This window comes from Nuphar pumila, chromosome 3 (assembly GCF_984573655.1).
Source record: "Nuphar pumila chromosome 3, dmNupPumi1.hap1.1, whole genome shotgun sequence".
NCBI lineage: Eukaryota > Viridiplantae > Streptophyta > Magnoliopsida > Nymphaeales > Nymphaeaceae > Nuphar > Nuphar pumila.
The window spans coordinates 78,391,107-78,401,867 of NC_143251.1; the positions used below are offsets into that span (position 1 = coordinate 78,391,107).

At 39.8% G+C, this 10,761-nt stretch overlaps 1 non-coding gene across 1 annotated transcript; it reads right to left on the bottom strand.

Annotated features, from left to right (window-relative positions):
- Positions 1 to 5,440: 5,440 nt before the first annotated feature.
- Positions 5,441 to 5,543, bottom strand: LOC149843069 (small nucleolar RNA R71). Its single transcript, XR_016431209.1, has one exon. It is a non-coding gene; the product is annotated as a small nucleolar RNA R71 (small nucleolar RNA).
- Positions 5,544 to 10,761: the final 5,218 nt, after the last annotated feature.

Consider the following 10,761-nt stretch of genomic DNA (forward strand, 5'->3'; position numbering starts at 1 on the left):
AAATGCACATCATGTTAATAATTTTTTCATGCATTTTGTAACAAGTTTAAGGTTTTAAACCCATGTTTAGATGTATTTTGATAGTAAGGGGTTATGGTTCGAATTTCAGAAAAATTGGAGTTAAAATGAGAGAGTTATGGCTATTTCAGTGTTTGGGCACGAATTTCGAGGTGGATCAGATCCATATCCGACCCAATTAGGTTATTTGGACTTTGGATCAACCCTTAGAAAGCCCAAAACCCAGCCCACACGCCTATCCATATCCAATTTAAAAAGTTTTGCAGAAAACCCCCAGAAAGTGGCGCCTAGTAAAATTTTATTTTTTAAACCTCTTTATGAAAAATGTCAAAAGTATAAATAGTTTTTTCCAGCAAACCCTAGGGGTATTTGGCTTTGTTTGGACGCCCCTTGCAGTGATTCTACTCCAGCAGCTCCTTCCTCTCCATCCTCCCACATTTTGACCATTGAAGACCGGTCTATGCTTGGGTTTCAAGCATATTTCGATCCCTCTTTTGTTTTCTCTTCATTTCTTCATTTTTCCTTGTTGTCTTTTCACCATTTTTTTGTACTTTTGCAGGTGTAGCAGAGGTGGAGACTACTAACCTTGTGTGGGAGTGCGAAACACACCAACAAGGTGAGTCGGCCCTACCTCCATCCGGCTTTCTACACCCTCCGATCGAGAATCGGCTAATATTCCATCTTCGGTGGATCTCCAACGTGTAGCAGCTGCAAAGGTGCTGTTTTTTGGTGAAGTCCAGCATCCTCGAACTGTTTAGGACGTCCAACTCCAGCCACGGTCTGCTCTTCTTCATCCCCCCGGTCGTCGGATCTTCAAAGAGGTAGGTCTTCTTCTTTCTTCTCTTCTAGCTAAAACCGAAATTGAGTGTTTGATTTTATTTTTTTATTTATTTTCTGTGTGTTTCTTATTTTTCTTTTTGTTTCAACCTTAGATTAGATTTTGTGCATAGGCCAGCACGTTAGATTAGGTTTATTTGTTTGATTGATTCATTGGAATCGATTTTTTTTGGATTTTTCGACCAAATCATGAAAATCGGCTAGATCTTCATCTAGCCGATTCTTCAAGTTTGTCATTGGTGTGCTTGGTGTTGTTTTACAGAAAAACCAATAAAAAATATTTTCCATTTTGATGCATCTTGGTCGTGTGGTTGTGGGTTGTGATTTTGATTTTAATTGAAAAGCAAAATACAAAAATCGGCTAGACTATTTCTAGCCGATTCTTGGTTTTTACAAAAATATTTTTGTTTCGATTTTTTCTTTTTTATCCAGCGTGTGTATTGAGTTGTTTTGCAGAAAATTCAATTATAAAAGTTCATTTTGATTCATCTTATTCGTGGATTTGATTTTGTCTTGTTTTACTTTCATTTTTGAAAAAAAGAAAAACAAAATCGGCTAGAGTTATTCTAGCCGATCTTTGCATTTTCGTTGAATGTATGTGAGTCCATTGTGTGATTCATGTTATCTCTTGTTTGTTTTGCTGTTAACAGCAGCATAAAGTTGTGTTATTTCATCTCATTCTTTTAGGATAGTTCTAAATAAGTGTTTTTATCATTTTGTGTTTTTGGTGTTTTGTAGTTATTGAAAAAAGAAATTTATAAAAATCAAATTTTCATTTCTTTATGTTTCTAAATAAATTCCAGCATAGTGTTGTTCATGTTTGCACTTGTGTCATTAGAAGGTCTTTTTATTAAATTGTAATTTAGTTTTATCAAAATAGTGATTATTTAGTATAATCGATTTTTGTTAGTTTATATTTTATTTTTGTTTGTCTTCTTCTTCCCCATGGTGGGGCGGCAGCCATTAGAGCTCCAATTGAGTTCTAGGTTGATTTTTTTAGAAAGCATTCATTGCAATTAGGTAGGTTAAGAAGGTGTCTAGGTTCAATGTATTAGGGTTTTTCTTTCTTAGCCGTTTTTAGGATTGCATTTAGGTAGGTTTTGGGGATTAGCTTAGCATTTAATCCTAGGAAATCAATTTTCTATTTAAGTCATTTTATTCCCTAGGTAGCTTTAATTGTATTAGTTTAGAAAGTAGCACTTTTAGAAGTTGGCGATTTTTGAGAAGGGAGGCAATTAAAGTAATTGAAATTTGGAAAGCTTTTGGAAAGAGGAGTTTCTTCAAAAATCGTGTGAGGTATTTAAGGGAGATTTAAATTGTGAATGTACATTAAAGAAGGAGTTACTCTTTAATTTTGGAAAGTGTTTTTGGAATTTAATTAAATCTCCAATCTAGGCTCCACGATTTCCATAAAGAAATAAAAGCATTTTAATTTCATCTTGAAAAGCAAAATCGTGGGTTTCTAGATTGGACTTTTCGTTTTCCAAAGAGGGCCTTTAAAGACAATTAAGGAATGTAACTCCCTCATTAAGTGGGGCAATTTTTGAGAATCCAAATCATTTCAAAGTTTGTGCATTTCCAATTATTACTTTACTTTCCCAACCTTCTCCATTAAAATCGTTAACTTTGAATTAATTGTAGGATAATTAAGAGGTTACTACTTTAGTCGACCCAATTTAAGTGAGTCAACCCTAGTCTAAACCCCCTTGACCTAGTCAAAACTGAGTCTACCTAACCTAGTCAAAACCGAGTTAACCCAACCATATTTAAGTCAAAACCGAGTCAACCCTAGCCCAATTCAAAACCTTAGGTTAAGCCTAGTTGAGTCAAACTTAATCCTTACATAACCCAACTCGAACCTAGTCAAACTTAACCCAAGCTTAGGTCAACCAAGACCAAGACCTAACCCTAGTCAAGTCTTAGTCCAACCTAAGGTGAGTCCAGACCAAGCCTAACCTAAGTCAACCGAACCTAGTGAGTCAACCCGAACCTAGTTGACTAAGTCAACTCAAAACCGAGTCCAACCTAGTTTTAGTTAAACCTAACTTAGTCAAAACCCAAGCCTAAGTCAAGTCATAGACCAAACCGAACCGAACTAGTTAGGTGAAGCCTAGCCGAGTCAACATTAGTCCAAACCGAGTCAACCTTACCTCGAGCCTATCTCTCCCAACCTAACTCAAAACCAAGCCTACCTAATCCAAACCGAGTTCACCCAAACCAAACCGAACTTAATCAAGCCAAAACCGAGCTTAGTTGAGTCAACCGAGTGAACCCTAACCCTATCTTTGTTCTTTAGTGGATTTAATGTCATTTAGATGTTATTTATTTTGATTTTAGGTTAAGTAGTTAGTTATTTGATTTGGTATAGTGTAGAAGTGTGTGTGAGATGTGTTTTGTGATTGTTTGATTGGTAGTTAGTTATTATTTAACTTAGTAGTCGGATTGCATTTTATTGCGTAGCATAGTTGCATTTGCATCGTTAGTTAACGTAGTTTTAGTCATAATTTGCTTATCGTATTTTGTTCGTCATGCATTTAGCGTAATTGTAATATTCATCTGCATATACACTGTTATACAGTGTCATTTAGATTGCATTAGGTTTAATTTGCCTTCTATAGTGGTTAAATAGATTCATAAAGTGAATAGTGCACTCAAAGAAAAACCAGATTTTTGCCCTGTCGCACAAGCGTTATTTTCTGTGCAAATATTTTGTGTTTTTCAAAAATTTCTGTTCTATTCACTTTATTGACGTGTTATTTGACTGTAGACCAAATTTCAGCTCTTTCGGAGTTGATTTGGTCTGATTTTTAAGCGTTTTGCGAAAACCGCTTTTTCTGGATTTTAAATTACAGGACTTTCGATATCCTGATTTTTCCCAGATTTGAAACGCTTATATCTGGAATTCCAGATATCTTTTTTTCATTCTGTAAAAATTGTCAGATTGTTTAATTTCTCAGTTGCAGAACAAAACAAATTTCGGGAAAATCGGACCTTGTTTGCTCTCTCAAACAGTGGTTTTCCGATAACCTGTCAGAAATCTATTTTACACTAGTTAGGGGCATTTTCATAATTTCCTTATTTTCGGCATTTTAGACCTGTTTTCTGTAGTTTCTGCATTTTAGGAGCTGCATAATCATCATACAGCATTAGTAGAATTAATTAAGTTAATTTTAGAATTAGTTTAGTATTTTATTTAATTATTGTTTGATAAGTAGCATTTGTTTTATTAATTTTATACAATTAGACTTAGTTTCATTTATAGTTTTCATTCTTAGATTAAAATACTAACTTTGTATTTTCCTTCATTTCTAGGTTGAAAAGCATATTTATTTTCCAGGTTTACTTTCCAAGAGCGAAGAACGAATAGTTGGCGAAAAGACGGAAATACCCTTGGTGTGGAGCAGAAGACTTAATTGCTTTTTCATTTTCACTTTAGTGATTAATTGTAGTTGTATTAACTTTATAATTGTAGATTGATATTTGTAATTAATAAATCAAATTTTCTAGAAATATCTTGATTAATTCCTATTCCCTGAGGATTCGACCCGAACTTACCATTTTGTGGAAAGTCGGTTTTTATATTTTTGGTTGACGATTTTCCAAAGTTTATTGCAAATACTTGTTTTAAAAAGATCATTTCAAAATATCAACCAAATTTTGGCGATGTTGCCGGGGAACGGCTAATTAATTACTTTATTTCTTAGAGTTTGATTTATTAATTTGTTTTAGTTAGTTAATTAGTTGTTTTTTTTTTTAGTTAGTAGGATTAGTAAGTGAATATAGGATTAACATAGTTAGTAAATATAGGATTCACGTATTGTTCTTTCTAGGATTCACTTAATTTTCATTCTGCAATGAGCGATTAGACAGGTGGGTTTTAGAAAAACATAGTTTGTGATTTCCTGTATTTATTTGTTTTAGTATTTTAGAATAGTTACTTTGTTATTTCTTTATTTAGTTATAGCATTCTGATATAGCTAGATAGCATATCTGTTTCTTAGTACTGTTATTTGTTTTATTTACATTTTAGTACTTGTGTTAGTTTAGATTTAGATTTAGATTTAGGTCGTTTGCTTACTTCTGGTCTTAGTACCAGTGTATGCAGGGGCGACGAGGTTTAGGAACTCCATTACACCCATTTGTTGACAACCCAGAGAGAATTTTACATTCTCATCGAAGTTCGACAACAATGGCTGACATGGATCCTCCACCCCTGTTCATCCACGTCCTCTGCGGGAATACTTCATTCCCACAGACTATGTTCAGGCATCCTGCATTCGGAGACCCGATGTAGGAGCGCCTCATTACGAGATTAAGGCCAGCATTATTCAGATGCTTCCATCCTTTTATGGCCTTAGTCATGAAGATCCCTACAGACATTTAGATGAATTCCTCGAAATCTGTTCTACTGTTAAGATACAGAATTTCGATGATGATGCTTTGAGGTTGACTCTATTCCCCTTTTCATTGAAGGACAAAGCCAAGTATTGGCTAAAGTCCTTAGATTCTGTAGAAATCGAGTCCTGGGATCAATTGCAACAGGAGTTTCTTCGGAAATACTTTCTCATTGGTCGTACGAACCAATATCGTAGAGCCATCACTAGCTTTTCAGAGCTAGATGGTGAGCGCTTTCATGAGACCTGGGAGAGAATGAAGGATCTCCTCAGGAAATGTCCCCATCATCAGGTGCCGAAATGGCAACTGGTGCAGAGCTTCTATGATGGATTGTCTGACAAGAATCGTCAGATGATCGACTCTTCATGTGGAGGGACATTCATGCTGAAGAGCGAGGATGAAGCATGGAGGTTATTTGATACATTGGCCGAGAATTCCCTTCACCATGCTTCGAGCTCTCATTCGGATAGAGCCACACCCAGCATTCAAAAGAAAGCTGGTGTTCTTGAGATTGATCCATCTACTGCACTACAGTGCAAGGTAGACATGATTGCTCAGAAGCTGGACCAGCTTCTCTCAGGACCATCCACTACACAGCAGGTGTGTACTCTTTGTGCCAGTCCGGCACACGATATCACTGAGTGCCCTTCGGCATCTCAGTACCCTGAATTTGTTCAAGAACAAGTTCAGGCAGCTCAGGGTTACGTCAGACCGCCGAACAACCCATTCTTATCTACATATAATCCGGGTTGGCGTAACCATCCCAATTTTTCATGGAAGAATCCACAGTCTTCCATGCAGATGCCTACATCCTCTCAGCCAGTTCGGCAGCCATCTTTTACTCAGCCATTTCAAAGACCGAGCTATTCTCAGTCTTCTTCTTCTTCAGTCACTCCCCCGATTCAGCAGGAGTCTGCCCCACAGACATCTTTTGAGGAGAGACTTCTCCAGGCATTCCAAGAGGTGAAAACCTCTAATCAGAACGCCTTCGATAAGTGTAGCCAGATATTGAGCCCACATACGCAGTCCATTGCAAAGTTAGAGTCGCAAATGGGACAGTTAGCTGAGGCTATCAGTAGGAGACCTGAGGGTACATTACCGAGTCAGGCTGTCATGACCCCGAAGGGCAAGGACCAGATGACTGGAGGCCTGTTTCATACTGAGACACAACAACAGGCCAAATCTGTTATGACCCTGAGGAGTGGACGTGAGTTTCATGTCAAGAGTAGAGAGAGAGATAGTAGAGAGAGGATAGAGGAGCCAGAGACCATTGTTTCACCTACGTCGGCTCAGTCTTCATCCCCATCCCCATCTTCATCTTCATCATCATCATCATCTTCATCTTCAATGCAGAAGAAGGATAGGAGTGAGACTTCTCACAAAGAGAAGGAACCACCCGAGTATACTCCCCCCCCCCACCCTATCCCAAAGCATTAGAGTCTCCTGGATATAGAGGGAAGCAAGGTGCGAAGATCCAGGATATGCTTGACATATTCAAGTATGTGCAGATCAACCTACCTTTGCTCGATGCGATTCAGCAGGTGCCGGCATATGCCAAATTCCTGATGGAACTATGTATGCAGAAGCGGAAATCTAGAGAGAGAGTTCCTAACAGGGTCCATCTAACTGAGCAGGTGAGTTTAGTACTTCAGCATCAGACACCACCAAAGCTCAAGGACCCTGGAGCCCCGATCATTGCGTGTACCATAGGGAACATCCGGATAGAACGCGCATTGCTCGACCTTGGAGCAAGCGTGAACATTCTGCCTGGATATTTCTTTGATTCTTTCGGGCTAGGAGAGATGAGATCGACTCTGATTACACTGCAGCTGGCAGATCGTTCCGTCAAGGTACCGAGAGGTGTTTTGGAGGACGTGCTAGTTAAGGTGGATGACTTTTATTTCCTAGTCGATTTCATTATTCTTGATATGGAAGGAGTAGACAGCCAGCATCAGACTCCGATCATCTTAGGCAGACCATTCTTGGCGACTGCCAATGCGTGCATCAACTGTAGGACCGGAGCCATGGATCTCTCATTCGGTAATAGGAAAGTCAAGCTGAATATTTTCAATGCCGCGATGGGACCAGCAGGAGACATGGACTGCTTTCATATAGATATTGCTCATGAGTTAGTGGAGGAGCAGCCCGAGTTGTATATTACTGAAGATTCTTTAGATCTGTACCATATAGAGAAGAATAGTGGTGTAGATAGTGTAGATGTGTCTAGAGTGTCGTCAGAGAGACCACCTTGGGGAGCTATCAGTGAGCCTCTTCCACCACTTGCGGAGACCCCCGCCAAATCCTCGATCGAGTCACCTCTGAAACTTGAGTTGAAACCCTTACCGGATTCACTCAAGTATGTGTACCTCGGAGATGAGGAGACTCTGCCTGTGATCATCTCGTCCTTGCTCACTGAAGAGCAAGAGCAGAGATTGCTGACTATTCTTCGAGAGCACAAGGCAGCGATTGGCTGGGGAGTTGCTGATCTGAAGGGGATTGATCCTTCATTCTGCATGCATAGAATTCATTGTAATGAGGAAGTCAAGCCATTTAGGGATATGCAGAGAAGGCTAAATCCCAACATGAAGGAAGTGGTGAAGAACGAGGTGGTGAAGTGGTTGGATGCCAGAATCATTTACCCTATTTCTGATAGCCAGTGGGTCAGTCTGATTCAGGTTGTACCGAAAAAGTCAGGACTCACTGTGGTTGAGAACGAGAAGGGTGAGAGAATTCCGATGAGGACCACTACAGGATGGCGAGTCTGTATCGATTATCGGAAGCTGAATGTGGCAACTAGGAAAGATCATTTCCCATTGCCATTCATTGATCAGATCTTAGAGAGACTCGCAGGGCAGAGCTACTACTGCTTTCTAGATGGATATTCAGGATACAATCAGGTAGCTGTCCATCCTGACGACCAGGAGAAGACTACGTTTACATGTCCTTATGGCACCTTCGCGTTTAGACGTATGCCGTTCGGGCTCTGCAATGCCCCGGCCACTTTTCAGAGGTGCATGCTTGCTATCTTCTCGGACATGATTGATGATGTGATGGAAGTTTTCATATACGATTTTTTCAGTGTATGGCTCTTCATTTGAAGATTGCCTCCAGAAACTTACTCGAGTACTGAGTAGATGTGCGGAGACAAATCTTGTCCTTAGTTGGGAAAAAAGCCATTTTATGGTCCAGGAGGGGATTGTGCTCGGACACATTGTGTCCAAGCGAGGCATTGAGGTTGACAGAGCGAAGGTGGAATCCATCTCCCGTTTGACTCCACCCACCTCTGTGAGGCAGATTCGATCATTCTTAGGGCATGCGGGCTTTTATAGGCGGTTCATAAAAGATTTCAGTAAAATCTCGCGACCGCTATGTACTTTATTGGAGAAAGATCAGCCCTTTGTTTTCGGTGAGGATTGTATGAAGGCCTTTGAGATTCTCAAAGGGGCCTTAATTACTGTGCCCATTTTGAGACCTTCGGATTGGACTCTCCCATTTGATATTATGTGCGATGCATCTGATTATGCTATGGGGGCTATTTTAGGACAACGCGTTGATAGGAAGCCCTATGTGATCTACTATGCGAGTAGAACTCTGTCTGATGCTCAGATGAATTATACTACGACAGAGAAGGAACTACTTGCCGTAGTTTTCGCATTGGATAAGTTTAGGTCCTATTTACTCGGTTCGAAGGTGGTTGTCTATTCTGACCATGCTGCATTGAAATATCTGTTGAATAAGAAAAACACCAAACCGAGATTGATTCATTGGGTTCTACTACTACAAGAGTTTGATCTCGAGATTCAAGATAAGAAGGGAAGCGAGAATATAGTAGCAGATCACCTGTCCAGACTGATCGTGGAGACCACGCAGGATCAGAGGCCGATCAGTGATTCTTTCCCCGACAAGCAGATCATGTCAGTCAGTACACCGCAGTTACCTTGGTTTGCAGATATTGTGAACTATCTGGTTTCGAGGCAGAGACCTGAGCATTGGAACAAGAATGAGCGTGAGAGATTCCTATCTCAGGTGAGGCACTATTATTGGGATGAACCAGAGTTCAAATACTGTGCGGATCAGATCATTAGGAGATGTGTTCCGGATGAAGAGTACCAATCCATTCTGAATTTTTCCCATTCATTAGCCTGTGGAGGGCATTTTAGTAGTAGGAAGACGGCTACAAAGGTTTTGCAGTCAGGATTTTATTGGCCCATACTCCACAGGGATGCTCATGAGTTCTGTAGGCGATGCCTTCGATGTCAGCAGATTGGGAACATGTCCAAGAGGGATATGATGCCTTTGCTTCCGATTTTGATAGTCGAGATTTTTGATGTTTGGGGCATTGATTTCATGGGACCATTTCCGTCTTCATTCGGAAATTTATACATTCTGGTGGCGGTTGATTATGTGTCCAAATGGGTCGAGGCTGTGGCAACCAAGACCAATGATCATAGAGTAGTGCATAAGTTTATTAAGCATAACATTTTCAGTCATTTTGGTGTGCCACGTGCGATGATTAGTGATGGTGGCAAGCATTTTAGGAATGTACAGATAGCTTCTCTTCTGAGGAGATATTCTGTCAATCATAGATTCACCACTCCGTATCATCCGCAGACTAGTGGACAGGTTGAAGTGTCCAATAGGGAGATTAAGCGAATTTTAGAAAAGACAATTCGTCCGGACCGCAAGGATTGGTCCCAGCGCTTAGATGATGCACTTTGGGCATATAGAACTGCATTTAAGACTCTCATTGGCATGTCCCCGTATCGCCTTGTATTCGAGAAAGCATGCCATCTTCCTGTCGAGCTAGAGCATAGAGCGTATTGGGCTATCAAGAAATTGAATTTTGACCTCACCCAGGCTGGCAAAGAGAGAGCACTGCAACTCTCAGAATTAGAGGAACTCAGGAATGCTGCATATGAGAATGCCAAATTATACAAAGCTCGCACGAATGCATTTCATGATAAGCATATTGTCAGGAAAGTGTTTGAGCCAGATCAGAAAGTGTGGTTATATAATTCTCGCTTACATTTATTCCCAGGGAAGTTAAGATCGAGATGGACAGGTCCGTACATTGTGAAAGAAGTATTTTCCCATGGAGCAGTGACGTTATTCGATCCTATGACCCAAGGTACATTCAAGGTGAATGGGCAAAGATTGAAGCCCTTTATTTCAGATGCCCTGCAAGATGGTGAGTGTGAGATAGTGCATCTCACGAAGGCATGAGGATTCAACCAGAGGGATGTATCATATGTACATTAGTTTGTTTGTCATTTCAGTATTTTCTTTATTCATTATTTTATTTCATATTTGCTAACTTTTGTTTTGATATATGCAGGATGAATTTAACACTTAGTGTATCAATTACCAGGTACAGAGCAGAGCTTTCAAAGAATTCAAAGATCAGATGAAATTCAACTTCAGAAGCTCAAGAGCAGATCAGGTTGTATCTATCCTTTCTCCCATATTCTTATTGTCTTTTAGTATGCATGAGCATCGTATTGTGATATATTT